Raw genomic sequence first — 8,917 nt, forward strand, 5'->3', positions numbered from 1 at the left:
TGTGGGAGGAGGATTACAGCTGTACTGCAAGCCCTCATGGTTTATGAGGTCAACATAATGGACCAATTAATTTACAGCCTTTTTTTCCCCCTAGAGTAGAAGCTATTGATATTCTACATATATTTACTCCTGCAGATTGTGGTTAAATCAATACAGTACTTCAGGCAACATGAAGTACTGTAGGAAATGTAAAGACTCCCAGAGCCAGAGTTTAAGTTTACAGAGTAGGGCTTAGCCTCTCACCACCTTGCAGAAGTACTTAAAAGCTTACAGAAAAGCCCACTGGGGGAGAGAAGAAAATGTGAAGACAATCTACATTTGGAAAGCTAAACGTGTACACTAGCAGTGAGGAAAGGGGAGAGATTTTAAGAATCACCTTGAATCAGCCTAAGTGCTAGAATTGATGCAGTTACAGCAGGAAGCTCCCAGTGCAGAGTGAGGTGCAGCAGTAACCACAGCCATGTGAGGGGAGAGAGGAGCCCCAGCCATGGGTGACCACATATGGGTGACCACTCATGCTTCTCAAAGCTGACAAGGTTGCTGGGCACTGTCCCAGGATGACAAATTTCTTCTGGGCTGAGACAGGATCGGGGACTACCCCGACCCAGCCCAGCCAGGCTGCCCTGGGCTGTGGAGAAGCCCCGCACAGGAAAAAAGGACTCTGACTCCTGCTATTCAGAGCTCTTGAGTGAAAAAAACCAAGTTGCTCTTAGGCTTCAGATACACTGATAAACCCTGTAAATTCCAGAAAAACCATGGCTGCACTTGACTCCAGCTGTTCAGTTGCTGACACCCAGAACAAACAGCACTGCTCAGGTCAGGGCTGTTTTCTCCTGACTGCTTTAGACAGCCCCTCCAGCAATCAGAGGTCCTCTCTGCAGACCCTCAACTACAAAAGTAGAAGACCTTTCAGATTAAAAGAGATGAGAAGGGACCATTCTCACCCACACCAATTTCGCTCACTGCTCTCTGCTCTTATATCAATAAGGAAGTCTGTCCACTTTGCAGCTGCCTACACCAGGGCATTATTAAGCCAAAAGATTAGATGCTTTGCTTCTTTCATACCCATTCTAACCCTGCTCCCCAAGCAGCTTTTGCAGAAAAGCTATTAAAAATGGAGAGAGACAGTTCAAAGGGAGGTCTCAATCCTGAAACATAGCACATCCCTCCTCTTTCCCCCTCCACCACTTCTCTCGTTCCCCTTGTGCTCCTCAAGGCTCATTACAGAGGTGCTCAGTAAAACAGAACTAGATTTTAGACTGGGCTGCCATCTGCATGCTGAAATGTTCCCTGCTTTTACAGAGCCTTTAAAACAGGCCTCTGTCCATGACCACACAGCAGAGAGACTATAGCTGCAACTGTCAGCAGTATTGGCATTATCCCTGCTCTTACACACACTCATAGCTCTGCAATATTAACAGAATAACAGTATTTGCACTATTCATGCCAAGTCTGGTCCAAGCTCACTCCTGCACGTCAATGAAACAGGCTCTGTGAGAACACAGTTCTGCCTGTGATGTGCTTAGAAATACATTCCTTGATCTCATCCATGGCACACGCTTTCCTAACTAATTCATGATGCTCAAAGAAGACAGAATTAACAGGAAAAGATGACATACCAGCTGTCAGGCTCCTTATAAAACACTCGTCTACGGTTTTCCACTTAGAAAACAGTCCCAGAGAAGCCAGGCATGGCACTTTGCTGTCAGCAGAGGCAACTTGCTTTCACTGAACTCGGCAGCATTGCTGCTCCTTAAAGTGATAAACAGATTCTTGATGGGGATTTTTTTTTCCCCCTTACATAACCAGAGACTGGACTTTACACATATGTACTGCCAGATTTGTCTGAGTGAAAATAAAAATATAATTAAGTAAGCAAAGAAACAACATCCCCCAGAATTTGAGAACTATGAGAAACTGCTTATAGGATGCTACTTTAACTCATTTCATGGAAATCTTGAAAACAATGGAGCTTGTTCTGATGCAGCCAAAATAAGAGTAAAATACATATTTTATGTGCCCTGAAATTGCTTTGTCAAATAGACATCTTTGTTAATTAACTGTTACATAAAACAAATAAAAGAGGAGTGGAAGGAACTCTGTAGTGCTTTTAGGGTGGAAAGGATTAGCCAAAATCCCTACAGAAGTTTCTAACACACAGTCTCTCTCTCACCAGCTTTGTTACTGAATATAACACATCCCTCAGCTCTCCACCAGTTCCAAGAGGGTTTACCTGGATCTAGTACCAGATGCCAGAGGAAACCCTCACCATCAAAGCTAGCAAAAAGATTTTCCTTATTCTCAGCAAGGGCAAGATCTTTTCTCTCTGTTTTCTTTTCAAGGCTGTTTAAAGAAAGATTTATTTTTAGTTGGACATCCTGAAAAGCAAATTGCCTCTTAAAGCGCCTCTTTATTTTGTGATACACTTTAAATGTTCACTTTCCCTTCCAGCACTAAAAGAGCTCCTGATAAATAGCTCAGACTCTCATTGTTTGAGGAAGGCTTGGAAATAAAGAGCAGACACAGCTTCCCATACAGCTCTTTAAGGCTCTTTAACAATTGCTCACAATTTAGCATCCCTTGATATTTTCAGCTTGAGCCTCAGTTTGAGGAGCAGGAATGTTTCAGAGAGCAGAAAAAGTCCATACAGTATAAATGCTTTATTTGTACTCCTCACAGTGAGTACAACTTCTCAGCCTTTCCTCTCAGACACCCAGGTCAAGGCCACCTGCCCCAGCCATGCCTGGCAGCTTCCCACCTCAGCCAGCAGGGATCACTGCTCCTGCTCCTTGGAACTTTTCCTCCACCTCTGGTCCCACAAGGGCATCACAACCCAGGGCATAGAAAGTTTTGAGCAGTCTCCCCCTTCCAAATGCCACATAGAGGACACTGTTCTCCACAGCTTTAAGTGATTACTGTAACACGCATTCTTCTCTCCCCAGGAAACAGCTGAGAACAGTCACGGAAAAAAAAATTACTCTGCCTATGCAAACCAACCAAATCTCCTTACAGGAACACCCCATCCAGACAGCCTGGAGGCTCCTGCCCTCTCCAAGCAGGCAGAGCATCCCAAGGGGTACAAGCCTCACATGCTGTCCCCATTCCCTCCTCCTGGCTCTCCAGCAGCCTCTCAGCATCACTGCTGGGCTCCTCACAGACCCCCAGCAGCTGCCTGACACCTCCAGACAAACCCACTCCTAAACCCTCCATGGCTCAAGCTCATCCCACAGTGGCACAGCACAACCCCCACGAGATCCTGAGACCAGCAAGTGTGCTCCTGCCTGCCTCCACTTCCACACTCCTCTGCAGCCCCAGCCAGGCTTAAGGCTGCCAAGTCCAGGTTCTCCTGAGGCCCAAGCCTCCAGCCTCCATCAAACCAGGAATTTTCCTCCTCCCACACCCCCAATTCCTGCCTGATAAGAAGTTACCTGTGCCACAAGAACTGCCCTTCTGCTGAACTCACCTTCACCACACCAGCCTATGAATCCCTCCTGACCCTTTCAGGCTCCTTTTTGATCTGACTTCTGTTTGGAGAGTGGTCAGTCCCACCCCTGCTAGTTTCCAACAGCTTCAGCTACTGCACTGCTTCAAAGTGCAGCCACCAGACTGGCAGCTCTGAAAATTAAAAGGCTTTCCAGTGCTCTGTGAGATACAGAGCAGTTCAGACAGCACTGGCTGATGCCATTCGTGCACTGAGGCTGCAGCAGTTGTGTGGCATCCACTAAAATTGACTCCTGCTGGCTCAGTGCATTAATGTGGCACACCTGGCCTTCCTTCCTCCCTTTTCCCTCCCCCTCCCATTTAACTGCTAAAGCATCAATCACCACACAAGCTGAAGACAAACCTCCAATGAGCTTCCAGGTACTGTGAAAAGAAAAAGGTGCTCTGCAGAGAACTCTTAAGTCTTACAAATGGAACATTCAAAGATTCATCTCTCTCTCCCAGGCTTGCCTGCAGCCCAAGTCGGTGGGTGAGTATGAAGAAGTCTTGCTGTCAGCTAACAACCCAGAACCCTCCCAGCTGAGCAGCCCTCCCCAGTACCCAGGAGCAAGCAAGAAGTGCATGCACACCCACAGGATCTGTACTTTCCAGCCTTGGTCACCAGCTAGAAAGCTTCAGGAGAGGAAGGTCTCCCCTCGCAGGCTGGGATCTGGAGCACGCTGGAGGTGCAAGCTGCTGCCTAGCAACACCGGCACTCTGCAGGGAGGTCGGCCCAAGCCCGGTCCTCCCACTGCAAGGGGTCTCCTGTGCCCAGAGGAACATCCTCAGAAGGATGCGATCCTCAGTAATTTCTCAGGAAGCCGCCCTGCACATCGCCAGTCACAGCCCCTGATGGATCACGGGCTCACTCCTGAGGATCGCTGCCAGTGCCTCGGTGACCTGCCACAACTCTCACTCCTCATGCTCACTGCACATGCATTACACCCCGCTGCCTTAGGGAGCCCCAAATCCCTGCGTGCCCCACGCTCTCCTCTGCAGTCACTCTACTGCAAAGCCAGCGCTTGTCTCGCTCTCGGCTTCCACCCCACACTCACCTCCCGCCTCGGCTCTGGCACGGGCAAAGCTTTCCAGGCACCATGTCCCCCCCAGGGCTGGCCCGCTCCTGCCTCCGGGGGGAATCTGCTTGCCGTGCGCTCCTCAGAGGCAGGGCAGCCATCCACCTGCTCCCGCGGACACCACAGAGAGCCACGCAGCTGCAGAGGTTTAACCCTGATGAGAATCAGCGGCCCCTTTTCGGCACGGACGGGAAGCGTTTAGGGCGAATGAGAGCTTGTCTCGGGCGTGAATGCAACAGCCCCACACTCACACGGCACCGGGGCACTGCCCTTCCCCGCAGCCCTTCCCGCTCCCGAGCCCACCGCGGCTCACCTCGCCTGCCCCCACCACTAACAATGCCCTGAAAAACCTCAGATCTACCCGCAGTCAGGTAGTGATACTGTAATACCCACAAACCTTGCACAGACGCTAAAAATATGTTATTATTTTTTTAAATAATCAGGGTAAAAACTCAGGGAGGATAAATCAGAGACTATAAACGCTGCCGAGGAGCGCTACAGACCGCTGGCTCCTGCCACAATGGGTTTCCCCTCACGGTACAAACACAAGTTTGAGCGTTAACACAACAGGCACAGAAATTGCCAAAAGTACACAAACCTTACTCCAACTCTGAGCATTTTCCACCAGAAACTTTTGATTCTTTGAATCCTAGCAGAGACAGCAGTCCAGGGACAAGCTCTCTGAAAACAGCGGCTGAATCCAAGCCACTTCAGAAATGTTTAGTGCCCTTCAGCAGATTCCCATCGGACTCCAAAGGAAACCAGAGCAGCTTTATTGTCACGGAACTTTCAGAGGCAGAGGTTTCAAGTCCAACACCCACCACGGTAACTCAGAGCGGCCAAGCCTCCAAAGCACCGGCACCACTTCAGCAGACTCCACCGCGCTGCATCATCCCTAAAGGAAACTGCTCCAGCGCTTTTATTTTAAATCCCCGGCAGTAACACTTTTCCCGGTAAGCCCCGCACGCGTTCGCGAGGCTGAGAGACCCTCGGTACCGACCGAGATTCCCCCCTTCGAGACAGAAAACATTCCCGGAGCTTCCAACAGCAGCCGGGCTCAGTCCGGGGAGCGGTGGAGCGGCCACGCCGCTACGGACGGATCCGGCCCCGAGCATCCGCTCCGACACAGCGGCACCGGGACAGCGGCACCGGGACGGAGAGCCGGAGCTGCGGGGGTCCCTGCCCGGAGCCCCTCGGGAGCACCGCGGCACCAGCGGGACCCCGGGGTCGCTCCGCCCGCCCGGAGCTCCGGGCGGGATGAGGCAGCAGCCGCAGCTCTGGCCCGTCCCGCGCGCGGCGGCCGGAGAAGGGACGAACTTTTCTTTTTCTCAGGGATTTCTTTTTTTCTTTTTCTTTTTTAGTAAAAAAGGGAACTGCCGCGAGAAGCGCCGCGCGCCGGACTCACCTCCAGGGCAGCTCCCCTCTAGGGCTGCATGCCGGCGGGCCGTGGGTGTCCCCCGGAGCGGCGGCCGGCGGGGCGGTCCCGGTCCCGCTCCGTGTCCGTGTCCGTGGAGCGGGCCGGGACCCGCGGCCCCGCGCGCCAGGTGCGCCCGCCCCGCGCCGCGCGAGCAGCAGCGCCCCCTGGCGGCCGCGCCTCCGCCCTGCAGCCCCGGCCCGGCACCGCCGCGGCCCCGGGACCGCCCCGCGGCACCGCCCGCACCGCGAAACACCCAAAGAGACCCGACAGGAACCCACGGGGAGCCGAACGGCAAGGGACAGCTACGGCCGCGAACGTGGCTCCGGTCTCTGCAGAAGATGTAGCCAACAGATGGATGGATGGAGCAAAACGTTGAGAAGGGGTCGGCACCTTACCAGGAGACATGGCATGGAGCCGAGGGCGTAACCCCAACACTAAGCACAACAAAAAAAACAGCCTTCGGCTAAGGCTGGTTCAAAGGAGAAGGCTGTCGAGGAAGCCAGGTTTTGTCAGTTTTGTGTTCTCCTTGGGATGCCTTTTGCAGCTGCAGCGTGCCTGGAGCTCTAGGCTTTGTGCTTTCAAAACCCTAACCCTAGGCAGTAAAAGTAGCCTTGGTCTAAGGCTGGTCCCAAGGACAAAGCTGTGGAGGAAGCCACGTTGTGGCAGTTCTGTGTTCCCCTTGGCATGCCTGTTGCCGCTCCAGCGTGCCTGGAGCTCTGCGCTTTGTGGTTTTCAAAACCCTAACCCCAGGCGCAGCCCTAACTCTAACCCTAGGGCAGGGCAGTGAAGGCAGAGCAGTCCCTGCTGCAGGCAGTGCCCGGTAGCAGCGCACACTGGAGTGAGAGCTGCGGCTCTCCGAGGGTCACAGGCAAACGCTGACACTTAGAGAAGCACCAGGGTCCCTTTTGCCCCTGTCCGGGCAGTGCTGCCCTGGCCTCGGGCTGCCCGCAGAACCCACAGAGGCTCCACTGCAGACAGAGGGACAGCGCGCCCCAGGGCTTTCAGCATCTGTGTTGAACGGAGAAGCTGCTTCCAAACCCACTTTGCGTTTTCACACCATCATTAGCATGCATTTTACCAGACTGCCTTTAACTGGACCAGGCTACATTTCTCCTCCCTAACTCTGCTTCTGTCATGGCACATTCATGCTCTCCACAGAATGGTAGTGTTATTTTTAGTTTCCCTGTGCTGATTTTTATTCACTTTTAAATATCTTGGAATAGCTCCATGTAAGACTATAATCTGCTGCATTTTACTCAGATTCAGAGGAGAACACAGTTTTTTCAGGTAACTGAGATATAGGCAGAAAAATCATGGGACAAATTTCTGTAAGTGGCACTTTAGGACTTTACAGTGCCACTGCTTGGCTTGACTGGTGCTGTGTCACAGGGCACAGGACCACTGAGAAGCTGCAAACACTGAGCAACTCAGCAGTGAGAAGATTAAAACCTAAACACGAGCCAGCCACAGAAAAGCATCTTCCTCAGGAGACCCTCAGCAGTGAAATCAGCATCCCCTCATCACCCTGCCCTCAAGCCAGAACAGATGAGAAAAGCCAGATCCTGCTCAATTGCACGCTGCTCACCTCAACTATGCATCAGCATCTTTGCAATTATTGTCAAAGTCAAGAAAGCACTTGGCTCTGCTTTTGGGTCATTATCACATATGCAGAGCTGACAATTAGAAAGATTATCTTGTTACCTACAGGCAAAGCAAATCTGAACTAGATACCACACAAGGATAACAAAAGTAGCAACATTCTTAGGCATTTCTCTGAGTGTAACCATCCTTTAAAGCCTCTCTAGGCTCAAGGAGACGATGTTCAGCCACGCTGACCTGCAAGGCCAAGAACAACCAAACATGGTGACTTTTCCCAGTCCCAGATGTGAGGAGGATTCAGGCACCCTCAAGGTATTCTTACATACAGTAAATGAGCAAAATTATTGTAGAGCAGGAACATGACAAAGATCAATAAACATTTTACTACCTGTATAATTCTTTTAAATAATTTGAAAGAGACAAAATGTTTCCAGGAGACCTCGCTTGTCCAGGGGACACCGACTTCACCAAGACACTGATACCTTTGCTGCAACTCATAACCTCTGACGCTTCAGCTACTCTTTCACTTCCCCTGGCATGATTACAGTGTAAGTGTGCTATTTTTTTCATTGTATATCAAGTCACTTACTAAAGTCACTTTTTAGTTGAATTAAAAGATTTAAAGCTTAGAAATAAAACATCCCATGAACTTTGAAACATACAGTTAGGTGAAGCTGCATTAATCATTATTTTGGAATTATACTTGAAGTGGTACCACTAGACATTCTTCAGCATTTTATACCAAGTCAAAAAACAAATTATTATGGTCACTATATGAATGTATATATTATTCATTTAAAAAGTAGGGGAACATATCACTGACTGATAATTTATTTTTTAAAGTAACTTTGTTTCTCTTATTCTGATGTTTTCTCAGCTAATTGTGGAAAATAATGTAGGAAGGCAAAGAGGAATGTGGTACTCATGGAGTTGAGTACAGGGCAGGAGAGATCAGCCTTCAGAGGAGCTGTAGGAGCAGCCTGCCATGCACCAAGCCTTACACTTGTTTCTGATGTACCACTAAAGAAGTAGAGACCTGCTTTGGCTGTTGTTTCTGACCTCTTTTGTTGTTGTTGTTGTTGTTGTTTTTTCATGTCTGGTAAAGCAGGTCAGGGACCCCAGCTGAGACCTCCCAGGTGCACTGTGTTGTAGACACACTGAAGGAAGAGAGAGTTGACCTCAATAAAAATGGGAGAGAGAAGAATTATTCTCACTGTCATATCTGTCCATACTAGGAAGGGATGACAAAAAATACCAGTGAACTTGAGCAATGCCAAGCAGTAAATCTGTGAAGAGCCAGGAACCAAATGCATCATTTCAAATTTACTTCTCCAATTCTTGATTT

General features: G+C 50.1%; 1 protein-coding gene across 4 annotated transcripts in view; it reads right to left on the reverse strand.

The window, feature by feature from the left end:
* Positions 1-6,145, reverse strand: part of IL1RAPL2 (interleukin 1 receptor accessory protein like 2) — a 336,199-nt gene extending 330,054 nt beyond the window's left edge. Inside the window, exon 1 of one of the 4 annotated variants that reach the window (XM_071442350.1) lies at positions 5,962-6,145. The gene's annotated coding sequence lies outside the window, so the exon portion shown is untranslated. Of the gene's footprint in view, positions 1-4,535; positions 4,743-5,154; positions 5,610-5,961 lie in introns of those variants that run through there. The other 3 variants (XM_071442346.1, XM_071442349.1, XM_071442347.1) reach the window with 3 other exon arrangements.
* Between the last annotated feature and the right edge of the window lie 2,772 nt (positions 6,146-8,917).

This window comes from Agelaius tricolor, unplaced genomic scaffold (assembly GCF_023055355.1).
Source record: "Agelaius tricolor isolate 1412-34295 unplaced genomic scaffold, bAgeTri1.0.p SCAF_17, whole genome shotgun sequence".
Lineage (NCBI taxonomy): Eukaryota > Metazoa > Chordata > Aves > Passeriformes > Icteridae > Agelaius > Agelaius tricolor.